Below are 20,878 nucleotides of genomic sequence, written 5' to 3'. Positions count from 1 at the left end.
CGTTTCTACAAAAAGTTAAAAATTAGCCAGGAGTAGTGGCAGCTAATTTTTACACAGAGCTGAGCATAGTCCCAGCTACTCAGGAGACTGAGATGGGAGGATCACTGGAGCCCGGCAGGTGGAGGCTGCTGTGAGCTATGATTGCACCACTGCACTCCAGCCTGGGCAACAGAGTGAGACCTGTCTCAAACAAAAACAAAAACAAAAAACACAGGCCTCGTGTCCCAGCAGCCAAAGCCCTCAGTCTCCTTGGGGACGAGAGGCTGCCTCTCTCCTCTCACCTAGATACTCCCTGCACTGAGGCAGGCATCCTGCATAAGTGGGGCTATGGAGTTCAGGTAAAATCTGAATTTGGGGATTGCCTCTGACTGCTCTGTGACTCTGAAAAAAGTTCTTAGCTTCTCTGGTGCTCAGTTTTCTCATCTAGAAAACAAAAGCCTGTGCTACCTGGCTCCCAGTGTTAGGTTTATGTTCAGATCAACACTCGGTTGTACCTTAAAGCACAGGCCACACCGTACTGGGCATGGCATGGCCAGAGCTGCAAAGGCCAGTGAAGGGGACATGGGCAGTAAGGTGGCTCTCCAGCCTCAGGGTGTCTGTGTCTGCTCAGGGGTGAGATTCATGGATCACTCGGGCCCCCATCTAGGGAGGAAGGGGGCACTTTCCATCATGGCCGCCCGCGTGGCCATCATGGCCGCCCGCGTGGCCATCATGGCCAGCTGTGTTTGCTGGGCTTGTTGCAAGATGGCCCCAGCTCAGAAATACAAACAGGAAAGAATATCCTTAAAATTTGTTCAAAAGAGAGACTTCCCACTGCCGACCGATACAGTCCACAACTCACAAGTCATGTCACTGCAAAGCTTAGACAATGCAGAAGGACATTCTCCTTAGCTACAAGGGCACACACCACGCCCTCCTAGTGGCCTAGAGGCCTTTGCAGAGCTTCTGTGTCCAGGAGGGAGCAGGGCATCTAAATGAGTGGTACCGACGAAACAAATGCCATTGTCATGTCCAGATTGCAGTACAATCATTTCCGTCATATTACCACTTGCTCCTTCACACAGATGTCTGAAGGCGTAGGTCTGGACTGGGTGGCCTCTCCCTGACGTGCACGTAGGATTCTGCCGCCTGTATTGGAAAATCACCTTGGCCACACCCACTCTCTTTTTTTTTTTTTTTTTTTCAGTACCCAAAGTATTTTTATTGCTATATTAGCAATGGGTTTTTTGGATATTTTTTAAGGGCCACAAAAAAATAGATTCAAGGAACAAATTAAATTGAAGTCCTAGATTTAAATGTTTGGTTTAAAGAATTTTCTACAACAAATTTCATGTTTATGTATGAAAAGTTATATAACCTTATATGAAAATGTCATGAAGTATTTTCTACACTATACTAAATGTGTTCCCCAAGAGGGAAAAAATTAAAATATCTAAAATATATTAGATTAAGATTACAAGACCATCATAGATCTTTTGAACATGCATCTGTTTACAGAATTAACAGTATACAAAATTTTTATTTCATTATGGACCATAAAGAAATGAGTTGGTGACAACTATCCTTTGCACAACAATATCAACTCACTTTAGCCACAAGCATGTCCTTGGTATGTGTGTAAAAGAAATAGGTTCATTTATCCCTCATCAAATCATCCACAGGTTTACTTGGAAGTAAAGATGAAGGTACAGAAATGTGAAATATGTCAAGTATATTTTTTCTTTCTTTCAAACAACATCCCAAGCATGGCCTCAGTAGCCTGAAATTATAAAATACTTAACTGGGCTTTTACTTATCTACACTGACTGCCAGAATGTAAATTAAGTTGCCCAAATTAGCACATCAAATAACAAAATCAGCCAGAAGGCAGGCTGAAAAGCATTAAATGTTTCATATAGGTGAGTTTTTAAATCATTTAATTTCTATGGAAAAATTTTATTCACAATATAATGTGACAGAAATTGCCACAGGAATGATATACTGATTGCAATAAGGTTGCATGCAGCAGCAGCTTTGTACTTTATAGCTATTTTTGTTTATAAAAATTAAACCTCTCCAGTCATGCTTATCACATGGTCTTAGATTTGTAATGTAAGTGAATAAGGAATACCATCTAGTTCAAAGAGAAAATGTAATTTTGAATGTGAATTATCTGTATGAAACATGAAGTATACTACTGAACCCTGAAACATGCATGTCTAGATTTGCTTTTTGTCCAAATCCAGCCTGTTTGCAATCACTTCCTACTCATATAATACCAAGAGGATCCGTTTGTAATTGTGGTTGTATCAGCTGAGGTTGCAATGGTGGCAGCAACTGAAGTGGTACCATTGGTTCCACCAACTGTCCTGGGTTTGAAGGTGGTGGAGGAGCCACAATGTTCGTCATTTCTACAATTTCCCCATTGTAAAAGAAAAACTGACACTGCTGAATGAATGTTTCAACAACAGATTGATGAATCTTAGTAGTAGACAGAAACTCTCGATTTTCAAAATCAGCTCTCATCAAGGTTGGCCAAAAACGGATAAGTTGTCTGCTGTCATTAGGTTGATTTTATTTTGCTGACTAACCCTGTTTAGATGTGTTATCACATATCTGAACACATCATAGTTTACAGGATGAAATTTCTTAACAATTTCTTTCAAGGCATGAAGACGTTCTGTTTTATCCGAGATTTTTGCTGCTTCCAATAGTTCCGGATGAAGAGAATATGGAGTTAAAGGATCTGGCAGATCTGCAAAGAAAGCTTTAAGGGCTCCAGCTACAGCATTTACTGTTACTTCCGTTGACACTAGATTGATATTATGATCTTGATCAAACTGCTTTTGAATATTGTCTTGGTCAGTTTTGTTCCCACTGACATGGTAGAGTCCTTCGGTACATAACCCTGTATCTTCAATAAATTCCACACATTTCTCAACAAGTAGTGGTACGAGCTTCTCAGCTGTAACCAGATCCTGGAGGGGCATCCCAAAGTAATTACTTTCCCAATTTCTACGTGTTGGTGGATTGAAGTTCTTAGTTTTCTTTTTCTGCTTTTTATCTTCTTTCACTTTGTGGGTTTTCTTCTTCATCTTCTTATCATCTAACTCCTGGTCAGAAGTGATTGCAGGATTATCAATACCACCTTTCCAAGTTTCAACAGGAGAAAGAAGTGGATCTTCTTCACTTCCACGATGTCTTCCTTTTCTTTTTGTTTTAGAAGTGGTGAAAGCCTCATCATCACTGGCATCTGAATGTGTTCTTCTATAGTATGACTTGGCTTTACTAAACAAGGTTTTAGATTTATATTTGTATTTTGAAGGCCTCCATTCCCCATGACTTTTTGAGGTTCTATCAGAAAATCCATTTTCTTCATCTCCTTGGGTATTATTTACAAATGAGTTTCGAATTTTAATGCGATTTTGACTATCATCTGGGACAACATAAATCTCATCAGAATAGCCCTTCTTCTGTTTGAAAATCGTATCAATGGGTTCCGCATAGCTATCTGAAGGATCCATATCTTCAGGATGTGCCAAAGGCACCCGGGAAGTCTGCTTTCTTGGATTTTTACCAATACCAGCTTCAATTGTTTTTAAAAGGTTTGGATCCAGTTTTTTCACATTTGTCTTAGGTACAACTGGTTTAGGTTTAATAGGTGGAGGCACTTTATGGTTGCGTTCATGGTCATGACAGTTTGGGGTACTATGAATAGGATATTCATTTCCTTCCAAATGTAATCTATATCTGGAACGGTGGCTTTTCAGTCTGAGCGAGCAGCAGGTTACACTAGATTACATTTGGCCTGAGGATGCCTCCATACTCCAGTCCTCAAATAAAAACTACAATCTTGGCCGGGCGCGGTGGCTCACGCTTGTAATCCCAGCACTTTGGGAGGCCGAGGCGGGCGGATCACGAGGTCAGGAGATCGAGACCACAGTGAAACCCCGTCTCTACTAAAAAATACAAAAAATTAGCCGGGCGTGGTGGCGGGCGCCTGTAGTCCCAGCTACTCGGAGAGGCTGAGGCAGGAGAATGGCGTGAACCCGGGAGGCGGAGCTTGCAGTGAGCCGAGATTGAGCCACTGCACTCCAGCCTGGGCGACAGAGCGATACTCCGTCTCAAAAAAAAAAAAAAAAAAAAAAAAAAAAAAAAAAAAAAAAAAAACTACAATCTTACTTAGTACAAAAACTAACTAGAAGCCTAACTCAGGAGTACTGTACAGGTGTGCTCTGGTCAACAAACAGTGGGGTCTCCGTCAATCACAGCAGCCCATTTTCAGTCAATCACAGGTGGGCAACTTACTCAAACAGGGCAAAATGCTGCACTGTAACCAGTTAAGCTGCCTCGGTGCCTCACATCTGCTTTCTGCCCATCAAGGCGGCCGGACCACGTGGCAGGTTGGAGTTCTGCGAACGTGTTCTGGTTCAGAGAGATGCCTAATTCTGGAATCATTCTTTGTTCAACTCCACTACATTTGACTTGTCCTCGGCTTTTCCTTTTAAGAAGTATTTCACCAAAATACCTTGTAAGCCATCCAGGGCTTCACAGTTGTCATACTTGCATTTGCCTCAGGTCCTGGAATTCTACCTTTTCCCACTCTGCATAGACATTCTGAAATTCTCAAGCTGACCACAGAACAGTCAAGAGATATTCATGCCAATTAGCAGATTTGATGTAAGAGAACAGCAATTCCAACTCCACTAGAAGGCGAGGGAAACCCGACTTATTGATCATTATAGCTCAATAAAAACAGTCCCATGATTCAACGTCCTGTGTCCCTGGGGGGCCATTATCCCTCATAAGGCCTTCAGACTTCAGCCAAGTCCATCACCTGTAAGATCTCACCTCAAAGGAAGTGACAATGCAAATCTATCAGGCTGGGCAGCTATGTGAACTGCTACATTATCTAGCTACCTGTCCATTACCTGTCTACCTGTCACATTGCCCTTTCTCAATAAAGAGTGTAGCTGCAAAATGGCTCCAAGCAATGAGGCTTTTCCCTCTGAGCAGAAACCTCATTAAACCACCAGGACCTGACACAGAGCTCTGCCAATGGCCCTTGAATAATGAAGAAATGATGATGCTCCCTGAGGCTTGGAACGTCCCCTGATTCAGTTCTGCCATGACCTCCACTAGGGAGCAAAACAGTCCTATTCAAGTTTAAACTTTGCACTAGTATAGACATTTCTTATGCTACTTTCCTGAAATACTGCCTTTCCCCCAGAGAAACTGAATAGAAGGTGGCCTCTGCAATTATGTTTTATGATGTCATAAGAGAAAGCTCAGGCAGCCCTTCTTAAAGATGGAATGGTAATAAAAACCACTCTTTATTGAGCATTAAATAGATCCTCCCTCATATACTCAAGTAGATTTTATTTTACAGATCATTTGATGGGCAAATGTAAAATAGAGAATCATAAATATAAAGGTTAGGAACTATTATACTACCAGTTGAAGACAATCCCAAATGAATATTACAAGTCTCAGGGCCAGGCATGGTGACTCACACCTGTAATCCTAGCACTTTGGGAGGCCAAGGCAGGAGGGTCACTTGAGCCCAGGAGTTTGAGACTAGCCTGGGCAACATAGTGAGATCCTGTCTCCATACTTTTTTTAAGTCTCTGGTATTGTGGTGAAAATCCAAAGAACAGAAAAATGCTTTGATAAATTAAAATTCCACTTGCATTTATCTATTCTGATAAAACAGAGTTTGGTGCTGGAGCAGAGGTTCTCACATCAGTCCCATAGTCCATCAGCAGATACTTGTCAAGAAGAGTATGAGTTTGCTCAGGCTGCCATAACAAAATACCAGAGACTAGGTGGCTTCACCAATGGGAATTTATTTTCCCACAGTTCTGGAGGCCGGAAGTTGGAGACGAAGGTGTTGGCAGGTGTGGTTTCTCATGAGGCCTCTCTCCATGGCTTGCAGATGGCCACCTTTTTGCTGTGTTGTCACCACATGAGGACATTAATTTAACATTAATCAATTAACCATCTCTTTAACCATCTCCAAAAGTAGTTACACTCTGGGGTTACTAGAGGTTAGAGCTTCCACATATTAATTTGGGTGGGGAGATGACATGGCTCAGCCTATAACCGCACCTGACCTAATTTGGAGGCTTCATAGGTTTTAAAGTAGCTTTGCATCATAGAGAATCTATATTTAAGATTCCCTATTTTACAAAGAGAATTTGGGTTTCTGTAATCTGTAGTTTGGACTTACGTAGTCATTTATGAGAGCTGAGGAAACATTCATCATCCCCATTCCAGAAGGGTGCTTAAGATCACCTTGTGAAAACTGGCCAAGCCTGAGTTGGGATCTGGGTCTTGTTCCAAATCTTGTTTTCATGCTGTGGGGTTGTGCTACTTCATCTCCTTAGATGTAGACCAAGTTGACAGACTTCTTTATGGACCAGTTAATACAGCTCTGGGGAAAAAGCACCTCTTGGATGGTCCAAGTCTAAACACATAATACAGTCAACCAGCTTGCAAACTCTGCTGGTTTACCAGGCAGTCTGGGGGAACTATACCAAATTCATGCATTCGGCGAGTGGTCTGAGAGAGCCATCCCTGTCCTGGGGGCTGGGAGGGAGCAGAGAACAAACCTAGTCCCCTCCCTCCCCAGGAAAACAAATGGAAAGGTAAATGCACAACTAAGTAATAGAATTTCAGAGATTCAAAGAGCAAAGCAGGCTGCTGGAGAGGGTGAGGTAACATTGTCAGGGGGGGCCTCTGCCAAGGAGCCATCCTGGGAGGGGCACAGCCCCACAGTGAGGCCAACCAGGATGGGGGCGGCAGCCAGGGCTCTTCACGGATGGTGGGAAATAGCACTTCCAGAAAAATGGTCTTCATCTGTGCACTCACAATCGAAGTGGCAGGCTTCAAATAATTAACATAAATTCCTAGGAAATTAACAGACATGAAAAGTCACCTAGGGCATGGCAGAGATATTCATGGATCCTGCAACAGTCCCAGAAGGGATAAAAAGTTTGAAACACAGCACTATTCAAAAACACATTAACCCCTAAACTTGGGAAAGGAAGCTCTCAAATCTGTTTGTTTCCCAGTTGATGGCGATGAAGGGTCATTGCTCACATCATCATGGTTACGTCATTGGAGGAACCAGCAATAAGTCACCACAGCAGCTTTTACTTTTAACACACAGACACACGCACATACAACATGCCACACACGCACAACAGACCGACACATCCACACCCATCACATAGTCACATACCACACACACTCACACAAACACACCACACACACACCACACCAAACATATATATCATACCACATACGCAAACACACCACACACATACCACACACACATCACACCACATGACACATCAAGTACACACCACACACACACCACACACATACTACACCACACACACTCACACCACACGAAACACATGTCCTACACACAACACACACACCACACACAAACACACCACACCCACACCACACCAAACACACATATCGTATCACACACACACACCACACCCATCACACATCACACATCAAACACACTACACCACACACACCACACACACAAACACCCCACACACAGACCAAACACACACAATCACACACACCACACACACACAAACACACCCTACACACACCACACACACACGCCTACACCCACACACCACACACATCACACATCAAACACACCCCACACACAAACACATGACACAGACACCAACACACACCCCTCACTCCACACACATGCAATCATACACAAACACACCTCACCACACACACTCCTACACAAACAACCCTCACCGCACACACTCACACACACCACACACAAACACACCACACCACACACACAAAACACACATACCACACACTCACAAATACACCACATTACACACACAAACACATACCACACATACACAAATACACATTACACACCTCACACTACACACACACACACACACCACACACACACAAACCACACACACCATACACATACACACATTAGACCACACACATCACACCACATACACACTCATACACACCACATAAACAGGTAAATGCTTTAATTCACATATTGATCACTCTTCATATTTTAAGATTGATTTGATAGAAACGAATGACCTCCTAACGCCTAATCCTGTAGATCAGAAATTTGTGCCCAAGCAGTAAATTGGGATGTAATAGTCCGGAGTAGGAGTCTGCCTTCATTAGGAGTCGCAGCACATAGCATAGTATAAAAGCACCTAAATTTTAGCACGCTATAAAGAAATAACAGTCATTGAACTTAAGTATGCCTTCCAATTGGGGTATTTTAATGCCAAGGTTCTTAGAACGTTCTACCTTCTTTCAAAGTATGATATTAACTTTGGAAGAATTAACGTCTGTCAGCTGTGTTGCCCTTGATATAGTTAAGCTAATTGATGCAGAGTTCTGTGCTGCTGGGGCCCTCTTAGCTGGGATTCCCTCCGCCACACCAAGGCCACTCAGCCAAGGAGATGGAGTGGGGGTTCCCTCCTAAGGACCCAAACCCTTGCCCTTGAGGCAGAGAAAGCCAAAGAGACAGGTAACAAAGCAAGCAAGGATTGCAATTTTATCCTTTACACCTCACATTGGATCAAGATATACTCAAAGAATAAGGCATCTAGTGTTGGAGAAAAGGTCAATTCCTCCAGAGGAAAAAAACTATAACAATAAATTTATACCTGTAGTACCTAATAATGCTGGCATACAGCATCACGCTTTATGCAATGCCAATTAAAAAAAAAGACAATAAGCTCTTTAAAAAGCTGGGAACAAAGCATGCAGAGAGGCACTGTGTCCTTCTGCCTGACTTCCTGAGTTGCAGCCCCTCCACAGCTTGGGGAGTGTGGGATTCCAACGAGCCAGCCCCACAGCCCAGAGCCACTTCTCGTTCCTGCCCGCTGGCTCCGTATTTACCGAACGGGGGCTGCTGGTGTGGAGAATTGCAATTTTCCAGGTCTGTGCTAAGAGGCAGAGATTAATGAGCAAGTTCAGGCATTAGCAGTCCCAGGCAAGGGGACTTTCTGCATCTATTGTATTCCCCAGATCAAATAAAAACACAATTTGCATTTCTTCTAGCATTCCGTTTACCAAGTTAGTGCCTTCTTTGGTACTTAAAGCTTTTTCCAAGAGCGAACAATTCTCTTTTGTCCTAAAATAGAAGTATTCTGAAACCCACAGTCTTCGATTGTTCAAATCAAGTTCAAATCAGTTCTCATTAATACAAAGCCTAATTTGGTAGCCAAAAGTAAGAGTTTACTCTGAGCTCCTCTCGGTCATCTATTTCCCATTCTTCTGTCTCTCGGGCTTCCATCCAGAGGCACCCTGGCTTATATAAAACGCCCACTGTGGCACTAGATAATCAAATTAGCACAAATCCATGCTTATCGATTCCAAAGAATGAGAACTAATGAGATCAGATCTTCCTCCAAATTTATTAAGCGAGGAAGGGCACAAAAAAACAAGGTATAATCATCACTGAAGAAACACTAATTTTTCTGTTGAAAAGGCAAAATTCATTCCTATTTGTATGAATTGCTTAGGCTGTCATGACAAAGTATCACACACGGGGTCACTTAAGCAACAGAAATTTATGTTCTCACATCCAGGAGGCTGGAGTCCAAGATGAAGGTGTTGGCAGAGCAGGTTCCTCCTAAGACCTCTCTCCTGGCTTGCAGATGGCTTCCCTCTGTGTCCTCACATGAGGATCCCTTTGTGAATGTCTGTGTCCTGATTTCTTCTTCTAAGGACAGCAGCCAGACCGGATGAGGGCCCAGCCTGAGGACATCATTTCGATTGAATTACCTCTATAAAGACCCTATCTCCAAATAAGCTCAAATTCTGAGGTCATGGAGATTAGGGCTTCAACACTTGAACTGGATAAGGAGGGACTACACAATTCAACCCAGAACCACTAGCCAAATGCCTACATTTTCAAGAAAAAAATAAAGACAATCAGAGAGGTATGATGAGAAGCAGCTTGACTAAGAACAGCTTGAATTCAAGTCATGACTCTTGACTGTGGTCAGATTTGCCTTCCTGAGGTTCAAATCCTTGCCCAGGCTTGTTTTTCTCTGGAAAGCATGTGCAGGGACACAGTTTGTAAGGAGTAGAGGGCCATCCCAATGCAGAGGTGCATTGCCCAAGATGGCAGCCGGCAGCCTGGCTTACCCAAAGCACCCTCCTTCCAGCTTCTCCATCTACCACCAGGCTGAGAAGCTGGAGGACATCATTCCCAGATGTCTCAGGGGTGGAAGTCTGCCGCACAGGTGAGGGCTGGCCAGGCAGGTGCACTAGAAGGTTATGAGGCAGAAGTGCGCACCAGGGGCCAGCCAACCACAGGAAGATCCCACCTTCTGGTAAGCCCTGAGGCGGAGGTACTGGGTTTCTCTGGGGCAGCTGTGGGGACATCCCAGTGTCCTTTGCCTGGTGGCACATGCCAGGCAACATTAGGAGCAGTCAAGCATCTGCTAGAAAGATCTATCGTGTCGCTAAATATCTTCCATATGAATTGTTTCTAGCTGGACACCATCTAGGCTGAGCTCTCTGCCTCCCAGAAATTTTTTTTTTCTGTAACTTTTATTGTAAGTTCCGGGGTACATGTGTAGGATGTGCAGGTTTGCTACATAGGTAAATGTGTGCCATGGTGATCTGCTTCACAGATCAACCCATCACCTAGGTATTAAGCCCAGCATCCATTAGCTATTCTTCCGGATGCTCTCCCTCCCGATAAGCCCCAGTGTGTATTGTTCTCCCCCATGCATTCATGTGTTCTCATCATTCAGCTCCCACTTATAAGTGAGAACACGTGGTGTTTCATTTTCTGTTCCTGTGTTAGTTTGCTGAGGATAACAGCTTCTAACTCCATCCATGTCCCTGCAAAGGATACGATCTCATTCCTTTTTTAGAGCTGCATAGTATGCCATGGTTTTTATCCAGTCTATTATTGATGGGCATTTAGGTTGATTTCATGTCTCTGCTATTGTGAATAGTGCTGCAATGAACATACACATGCTTCTGTCTTTATAATAGAATGATTTATATCCCTTTGGGTATATACCCAATAACGGGATTGCTGGGTCAAATGGTATTTCTGCTTCTAGATATTTGAGGAATCACCACACTGTCTTCCACAGTGGTTGCACAATGGTTGAACTAAGACATACATAGTTTCAAAACAAAGGGATGGAGGAAAATTTACCAAGCCAGAAATTATTAAAGGACTTGTAATAAAAGCCCTTTCTTCCAAATCCAACAAGAGTAGATTCTGCTGTCTGCACCACCACCTCCTATGGCCATAACCAGTTACGCTGGGGCCAGGGGAGGAGAGAAATAGTATATAAAGAAAAGGGGTAATCTTGTGCTGTTAGAGATCAGATTGCAAGATTTTAGTTTATTTACATAGAAAATATGTTAATATTTACTCGAGAATACCTTGAAGGAAAGTGGGTAAATGAAAATGCTTTTGGGAGTGAGAATAACATACCAAATGCTTTCTTCTCTCTGAGCACATGGAAGGAACTGAAATTCCTTCCCAGGAATCAGCAGCTAGCTGCCCTAACAGCAAACCACAGAAAAGCCACAGTTTGCCCTTCTTCACACTCTGACTAGGAAACATAGAAAAAAAATCTCTTCAGGCTAATTGGAGGGATAGAGGACAAATTAGTCATCCGACAATTCAGACAACCCCTCTGTGCAAGCTAACGAGCTTGTAAGTACCCAATAAACTCCAGGAGCAGAAAGGTGTTGTGGCTGAGTCTGTTCATTGCCTTTGTTTATCCGCTTTTTCTTAGTTCCAAAACCCCTGATCTGGGGCTGAGCACATGGTTATCCAGAAAACAGTTTCCAGCCTCCTTACTGTTGGATGTGTCTCTGCAACTAGGATTTGGTCAATATGATGTAAGTGGAAAAAAGAAATCTTACAATAAAATTAACAGACATCCCTTGCCCATTTTTTCCCTCTGTTCATATCTGTTTTCTGTTGGCTGAAAGGTAGGTGCAATGGCTGGTGCTCATGCAGCCATATTCAACCATAAGTTGGAAGTCTTATGCCAAATATTGCCAAACAGTAACAGATGCTTGATGCTCCTTGAAACTACACGGACTGCCCTTGACCATCTACCTCCAGAATCCTTCTATATGAGAGAGAAATAACCTTCTCTATTGTTTAAGCAGTTGTTATCTTGGGGTTTCAGCTTCTTTTAAATGAATCTCATCTTCTACCCATATGTGATAATCAGTGTATAATTCATCAGGAAACATTTTATTTCAAGTTGATAATGGAAATTCACATGTATTTTACTGTGTATTGGATGGGTTCATTTCCTTCCCTGAACTGCACATTTTATCTTTTGCTTATGTGCATCCATTCAGTTTCTGAAATGGGTGGTCATTTCTTCATAGTATTTAATGCTTTAAAAATCCCAGAGATTTTTTTTTTTGCAGAAATACTTCCTTTATATTCAGTAACCTTTGGCAACATTCCCTCTGAGGCTTCCCTGCTTCATGTTATTTTTTTTCTCCTTGTGGGGCATTTGCTTCTCCTTCCATACCCTTCCCTTTGCAGTTGTGGAAACTATGTAGTTTTTCACGTGCCTGAAAACACAGGAAATTGATGTGAGCAGGTCCTGCTCCAGGGAAGGTGACCTCCCTAGTCAGATTTCAGGCCACTCCCTTCATTCTGCACTAGGTCTATTTGTTTCTTCCTTTCACAGCTTTGGAATAATTGGAGTTTTCCTTTTCCTCTGATATTCCCTGGTTTTACCAGGTATCAACTGACTCTCCTGAGGGTGCTCACCACCTTCTAGGACTCACATGTGTCCCAGCTTCTAAAATTTCCAATACCAGATTTACAGCATTAAACTCTAAAAATTTCACCACCATAGAGAATTTCATACAGTTCCCCAGTTTTTAAATAGAAAAAAAAGTCGAATGCAATCATAATTACAGGACATTTTTAAGTAGTCTCAAAGGAACATCAATTAGCCTAATTAATATAAGAACCTCACTTGAACCCACTGAGTTTCTTCTAATTAATTCTCCTTGCCCCATAATTCTACAAAGAATTTTACTTTCTTTTTTTCTTTTTCTTTTTCTTTTTTTTTTTTTTTTTTTTTTTTTTTTGAGATAGCTCTGTCACGCAGGCTGGAGTGCAGTGGCATGATCCTGGCTCACTGCAACCTCTGCCTCCTGGGTTCAAGAGATTCTCCTGCCTCAGCCTCCTGAGTACCTGAGATTATAGGCACGTGCCACCACACCCAGCTAATTTTGTGTGTGTGTGTTTTTAGTAGAGATGGTGTTTCACCATGTTGGCCAGGCTGATCTCGAACTCCTGACCTCAGGTGATCCACTTGCCTCAGCTTCCCAAAGTGCTGGGATTACAGACATGAGCCACCATGCCTGGCCAAAGATTTTGACTTTAAGAAGGAAAGGTAGAAGCCAAGGCAAATGGAGTGTGTTCCAGGGTTCGGTGAAGAAGGAAGAGAAAGGCTGGTAAGAGCCCCCGAGAGCTTCATGAACAATGGAGAAAGCAAAGAGCAGCTTGGGTTGCAAAATCATCACAGGTACATCAGAAAGGGACTAAAGCTGCTTTCAAAAGTGGGTATTCTGGGCCTTTTCTCCTTACAAATACTCTTTATTTTCTTTGGGGCTGTCTGATTTAAATAAAGAATAAGAATACTCTTAAAGAATAAGAATACTCTTTCTTCTCTTTGGTGCTGTCTGATTTAAATGCCTTTCTCCCACAGCGTGTGTGTGCATCTGGCATCCTTCATGACGCACGTTTCTGCATCCTTCTTGGCCCTGGCTGTCAACTCAGCTGCTGGGCCATGCTATCTCATGGGGCACTTCCCGCCCTGGCTCTTCACCCTGAGCTACCAATCCCTGCAGACAGGTGTTTCTCTTTGTGTATTTCCAGGGATTACAAGCTTCCTTAAATGCACGAGACTATTCGGGAGATGGGTCTGTCGTGTATGGAATTTCACGTGGGGTACAACTCTCTGGCAACTCCAAAGGGGGTCTGTGAAGCAAAGCCAGGGCCAAGTCCATCCCAGGTCCAACCACGCAGCTGAGCTGATAGACGCCCATCACTGCTCAAAATCTCAAGCCCGAGGCTACCACCAACCTGGAATCTCCATTCAGTCGTGGGTCCTGTGTTTCGTTTCATGCTCTACACTTTTCACGCATGGCAAGAAAATGGCAGAGCAGAAATAGACACCACTGTATATAACTCTGAAGTCCCATGTTTTAAAATACCCTTCAAACATGCTGAACATGACTGGGCATCCCACGTCAGAATGTTGTCATAAGGACAGAGAGGGCTGTTGCCCAGAGGTGTGTGCCTGGATTTGTAAGTGAGTATTTTATGTCTAAACAAAGATGAGTGCTGATTTCTAGGGATGGCCAGCCCTGTGACAGTTAAACTTCACTATCTCCAGTTTGCTAATCCACAGCCACAGCCCCTCACGTCCCTTCTCTTGGTAGGTTTGGAGCAAAGACGTAGCACTTCTATTTGCTTTTTTTAAGATGACACTATCTTAAGAGCTCATGGCCAGACACTTGCTGATTTCTTGGAAATACCTTTTTAAAGATGGGTCATTTTAAGCTTTGTACCTTTTTCTACTTATCAGGAAGATGAGTTCTTATATTTATAAAAAGATAATAAAATTAAATACCCCAGAAGTAAAGTTATGTGGCATTCTAGACTAAGTAGCTGAACTACATATAGTAACCTGGACTCAAAAAGATTAACTAAGAGTAGAGTTTTGGTGTCAGTTTTAAGCAACAAGTAATAATGTCCTCACTTTGGGAGGCCTAGATGAGAGGATCCCTTGAGGCCAGGAGTTTGAGACCAGCCTGCGCAACACAGTGAGACCTCATCTCTTCAAAAAATAAGTTACCTGGTTATAGTGGCCTGCACCTGTAGTCCCAGCTACTCTGGAGGCTGAAGCAGGAGGATTGCTTGAGCTGGGAGTTCAAGGTTATAGTGAGCTAAGATCTCACTACTGCACTCCAGCCTGGGAGACAGAGCAAGACCTTGTCTCTAAAAAATAAAAATAAAAATAGATTAAATTAAAATAATAATGTTCTGACACCTAATCACCCCGAAAAATGGCACTGGGAAGTTCTTCCCAGGGTTGTGAAAAGTTCTGAAGCTGCAGACTTTTTTTATATTGGTTCAGGTAGATGAACACCTAGGCAGAATTCAGTTGGGGCCTGGTTAAATGTGACCATTTAACCAGGGCCTGTTTTATGTGGTACCTTGGCAGGAAAGCAAGGCTCCTGCCCTTTGTGGGTGCCATCGGAGCATGCCCGTCCAAAAAGCTTTTACAAACCAAAAATAAAGTGGATTACTTTTATTCTTTTCAAGAAATTTCAAAGACAGAAAGAAATTTTCTGGGATCAGGGCAACAGGATCAAAAATTAATCAGTTTGGAAATACTTTAAAAAAAACAAACCTTTCAAAAGACCAACAATGAAATATCATCCCTTAACACATTCTAATTATCGGCAGAGGTAGTAGAAGCATTTCTGTCTAAACCAAAAATTTAAGCAGTGATAAAATATGCATTTGGGGCTGCCATGGCTCAAGGGAGCATTAACAGAGGCTGATGTCAAGAAACTGATGGGGAAAACAAATTTAGATAGAATGTGAGAAAAAAAAATGTCTAACATCAGTCTATTAGAGATTGAAAACACCTCCCAGGAGCAGCAGCATCTGACCTTTTGCTAAAGTCATTTGAAGCTGAACTGAGGAAATACACAACAGGGAGTCATATTTCACCAGCTGTGAATGGCTGGGGTGACCTAATAGGCCGTTTCTAGCCCAGATAGGTAATTGGCAACGTTTTATAGTTTTGTTTAACTGTGAGATATGTGAATAGAATAAGAGTGAACATCTTATCTGCAGGTAGCTCATCTTGTCTTCTAAAACCCTATCTCCTTCTTCCACAAACAAGTCTGGATTATAATTTCAAAATTACGGTTCAACTCTTCCACATACAGCCATCATTTAAGGTAACAATAGGCTGGATTTATAGAAAAGACAAGTGAGGCTTTTTCAAGAAACAGCTATAACTCAGTATTCCGTTGCCATGGGGCTGGGAGCACCTATCCCGGCAACCTCTGGCTGAGGTTTCCCATAGTGCTTGGTTGGTACCAGGTCACGCTGACGAGGCCCACAGGTGAAAAGGCTGTACAGTTTCTAAAGAATGTTGGCTACCTTCTGCCTGAAAGATCGCAGTCATACTTTAATTTCATGTATGCAAATTGCCACCAGAGGGAGGCACCCACTTCTTTTGTGTTTCTGTGTCGAGTGGACCACTGTTGTCTACACCTGTGCTCACCTCGAGGCCAGTCCCTGGGGCGCCAGCCTCCTTTCTAAACTGGACACACACTACAGAAAGGTCCAGGAAAATAAACCCTGTTTCCCTGTTTTACTGTCAGATAGTCGGAAATGCAGTTTTTCTAGAGGAAAAGTTAAATTTTCCCATTTTCACCCATTTTGTTGAAATAGTTGTTATTTCAACAAAAATAACTACTTGTTATCCTGTGTTCACAGCCGGTGACAATCCCATTCAGATTCCATCCATTGCCCTCACTTTCCCCTCCATTGCCTCCATCAAGAAAAATCATCATATTTCTCCTGTGGACTCATATGTGATATCCCCTTGATGCTTACAGAAAATAAAATCAAAAGGAGTCAAATGTCCTACACTGTCCCAGGAAAGAGACAGCCACAGAATCATAAAGAGTCAGAATTCGACAAGTCCCCAAAGACAATGTCATCGTACAATGCTGCAACCCAAAGAAGGTGAACCAGGAACAAATGAGTAAAGCATAGAACGGCAGGGACAGAACAAATGGGAATTCACCCAAGCCCCACCCTTCATGAGTAAACCAAGAGTCAGATGAGGTTTATTGGCAGGGCTTTGGGCCAAGCAGCTCAGGGGCACTGCAACAGGGGAAATGGCTAAAGGGCGAGGAGGACCCTAAAAACAGTCAGCAAAAATGCCCAACTCCTGCTGGCACGGAGGCAGCCTGGCGTCAGCTAATCCATGGAAAACCCCAGCCAAAACTGGATGCTAAACATTGTTCTATCTTCTTCTGAAAGTTCTATGAAACAATTATTGAGCTCAGAGCTACCTGGGAGGAACCTTCAAAGCACTTTCCCCAACCAGCAAATGCATTACAGTCTACAACCAAGCATCTGCATGGACCGTTTCTCATTGCCTGGCCCATTTTCAAAGCTCACTATAAAAACACTTTTTTTTTTAATGGACTGGTGGGAAATTGGATTTTGGTGAGTGCACATCCATCCAAACTGCCAAAAGCTTTATGTTTGCGTGGAAACAGCGAAACTCGAAGTGTAAGAAAGGTTGGGGGCAACAAGGATCATGGTCCTACGGTGATTAGCCCTGTTCGCAATGACTGCTGTGGGAAGCGAGGTCTGCCCTCCTACACAGGCCAGGTCTGTTGCACTTGGATTTGGTGAACTGGTAGCAACTGGAGTCTGAAGTGAGACTTGCTTCACTCACATCAGTGCCCGGCCACTAAAGCGTCTCTCTGACATCCGAGGAGACTTTGCTTTCTAAATGAACGCCAGAGCGTGATTCGATTTCCAATTGTTTTCAGGGTCTGGGATGGTAGAATAGCAGAGAGAGAAGAACGCACCTTAGAAATATTGAAGAAGCCTTGAGAGGCCGAGGCAGGCAGATCGCCCGAGATCGGGAATTTGAGACCAGCCTGACAAACATGGAGAAATCCCATTTCTACTAAAAATACAAAAATTAGCCAGACGTAGTGGCGCATGCCTATAATCCCAGCTACTCAGGAGGCTGAGGCAGGAGAATCGCTTGAACCCGGGAGGCAGAGGTTGCGGTGAGCCAAGGTCATGCCATTGCACTCCAGCCTGGGTAACAAGAGTGAAACTCCATCTCAAAAAAAAAAAAAAAAAAAGAAAGGAAGGAAGAAATTTTGAAGAAGCTGCTTGCCAAGCACAAAAACAGCAGCAAGCATCCCCTTCACATAACTGTACATTCCTGAAGGGAGAGTTTTCATAAACATTGTGATGGAGGCCACGTCCCTGACTTCCCAGTTCCTCCTCCCGGCACCCCCAGCCATATCTGGGTCTATCCAACCGATACGTATTTCCACTGATCACAGTTCTACACCATTCCACATCCCAAGAGGTAAAAAGGAAATGGCAGCAGGAAGAGAAAAACCATGACTAGAATGCAAGGCGATCCCAGCAGGTGAATATGAAGCATCTGCTCCTTAGTGAATAGGAGAAGGGGGTAACTTTCAAAGGAAATACAATTTTAAAATTAAACCTAGTGATATGCAAATAATTTGGCTTCTTGCTCATGATGAGACTGAGGGAAATAACATGACAGAAAAACAGAGCAGCGACACGGAACAACAGTCTGTAAGAAAAGGGTGTGCTCAGCCTGAGCAGATACAGGATCTGCCCAAGGAAAAAGCGATAGTAAAAGAACAGATCAATACGCCATAATATCCACAAGAAACTGTCATTATAATAACTGTAATATCTACTCCTTCGAATTAATGCTGGAAATAGTGAAGTCTATAAATGGCTGCATTTTAAATTTAATGATCTCACAGTACTTGTTATTCTTCTTCCTTCTTGAACATTCAGAATGTACTTGACATTAAAGGGGCCCTGATCTCATTTCTTCACCATGGTGCAAAAAAGAGCAATTCCCCAGGTTGTGTCGGGGGAGGAGAGAGAAGAACTTAAAAGGAAATACGTATAATTTAAATAAAGAGATGGTCATTTCTCATATTTTTAAGCAGCTGATCTTGCAGTCACAAATTTGAAGTTTAATTCAAGGTAATGAAGCCAGGAAATCCAAGAGGGACCTAAATGAAAGCAGATTGGCTCCTTGATGCCTGTCCATGGGGTGGAGGCAAAGTTTAGCCTCTCCTCTGAGACCTCAGTGCTGCCTTCCAACCCAGACCAACACCTACAGCCCCAGGCCCAGTAGCAGCTACTCCAACCTCCCAGAGAGCACCTGGGGCCGCAGGCACTCCCACCCTCCTCCCCACCTTTCCTTTGGGTCGAGGCAGCTGGGGAGTCATCCAGAGACTCTGCTCAGTGGGAGCAGAGCCTGGGGCGCCACTGAGCCCTTGAGAAAGCAGCTTTCTGGAAGCCCGCAGTCTGTGGGTGTGTGGCTGGAAGCTACTCTCCTCCTCCCTCCTGGTCTGACAAACCCCAGCTTACAGGGGAGAACCGTGCCTGCCCAGTCCCCTCCCCATTTCCCAGTTGGCCTGCCATTCAGCCGGGCCTTCCGTTCAGACTGGGTGGAGGTGTGAACAGCTCTGTATCCACCCTCACCCACCTTCCAGCCAGCTTCCTCTTGTGTCTCCTCTTTGGCCACCTCCTTGTCCCCTTAATGACACCTGAGGAGGGATGAGGGGCTTACACCGACTGTGGGGAACACACATTAACCTTCACAGGGACAGCTTCATCACTCCAGGAATGTCAAATATGTCATCCTTAAAAAAGAGATCTGACAGTTTTCCTTCCTTTAGAAATACTAAGCCAGCCAATTACACTACACAGTTAACATGAAAGCATGGTTTCAATAAACCACTTTTCTTGCTTTTTTTTTCCTGAAGCCAATCCAGAATTTGTATACAAAAAATCAGTCCCACTTTGTCTTTGGGAAACTGCAACCACTTATCGTATCATAAGCTACATTTTTTAATTAGTGGGGACCGACAGGGGAACAGGGTGACCTGGCCCAAAAGCCAGGAAGGGAAGTGCATTGGCAACAACTGGAAAAAGGCACTTGATACAATGGAACGCTGCATTTCTTCCTTCTCAGATTCACTCTCCTCTCTTCTCTTGTCCCACCTAATCATTGCTCTGTAGTTTTGGCTGGGAAAGTCCAACCCGTAGAAGTGATTAGAAGGCACTTTTTTTTTTTGAGACAGTCTCATTCTGTTGCCCAGGCTGGAGTGCAGTGGCACGATCTCTGCTCACCTCAATCTCCGCCTCCTGGGTTCAAGTGATTCTCATGCCTCAGCCTCCCAAGTAGCTGGGATTACAGGTGCCTGCCACCACGCCCAGATAATTTTTGTATTTTTTAGTAGAGATGGAGTTTCACCATGTTGGCCGGGCTGGCCTCAAACTCCTGACTTCAGGTGATCCACCCACCTCGGCCTCCCAAAGTGCTGGGAGCCACCACACAGGGCCTTTATGTCTCAATTCTAGCAGTCCTACTAGTCTCCGCAAAGTTGCCACAGCTTAGCTATGCCTTTCAACAGGCCGAAGCCCCTGTCTGTCTACTCCTCCAGATAGGCCTCCCTGGGATTCTGGTTTCTCCTTTTCTGGGTCTGCATTTCCCCCAGGCTTTGTTCTAGATTGGCTGCTAGAGAGCTTTCTTGGGCGACCCTGGGGACTTCTGCCTCGGGGTCCGAGGCATGTTCTGTGGTTGCTCTAAGGATATCTTGGAGACACGCTCAGGGCTGCAAGGCTGATTCTTCCCTGCCTCATGTGGAGGGGAGAACAGGTCTAGCTTGAGAGGGAGATGTACTCTCTGAGGACAATTCAGCCCACTCCGTCTACTGACAGCATTATTTTCCAAGGAGAAATATTAGCATTTTTCCGTGCTTTTGTAATCCCAGATGTACCTAACTAATATGAAACCTACAAATTTAAACCATCTTATCATTTGGCCCAGCCTGAAATTTAGGTTGGGTTTTGCTTCTGAAAAACTGCCTGCTGTGCAAATTAATTCTATAAATAAGATTATGAGTGTTTCACCTACTTAAAAGAGCAAAAATGTTTTCAAGCCTGTGAGAAATACTATTTCCATAAAAGTAATTGACAAGCAGAACCTGAAACATTTGAAACCTGGAA

At 43.5% G+C, this 20,878-nt stretch overlaps 1 protein-coding gene and 1 pseudogene across 2 annotated transcripts in view; both read right to left on the bottom strand.

The window, feature by feature from the left end:
• The window catches only part of PCP4 (Purkinje cell protein 4), a 64,313-nt gene that overhangs the window by 4,679 nt on the left and 38,756 nt on the right, over window positions 1-20,878 (bottom strand). The gene's annotated exons all lie outside the window — the stretch shown is intronic.
• Window positions 1,235-3,440, bottom strand: LOC115833158 (annotated as a pseudogene). Its single transcript, XR_004028603.1, has one exon. The product of XR_004028603.1 is annotated as a rho GTPase-activating protein 5 pseudogene (transcript).

The sequence above is a fragment of the Nomascus leucogenys genome, chromosome 25, assembly GCF_006542625.1.
Source record: "Nomascus leucogenys isolate Asia chromosome 25, Asia_NLE_v1, whole genome shotgun sequence".
Classification (NCBI taxonomy): domain Eukaryota; kingdom Metazoa; phylum Chordata; class Mammalia; order Primates; family Hylobatidae; genus Nomascus; species Nomascus leucogenys.
The sequence above is the reverse complement of the archived record's forward strand: the minus strand, read 5'-3'. Positions and strand labels throughout refer to the sequence as shown.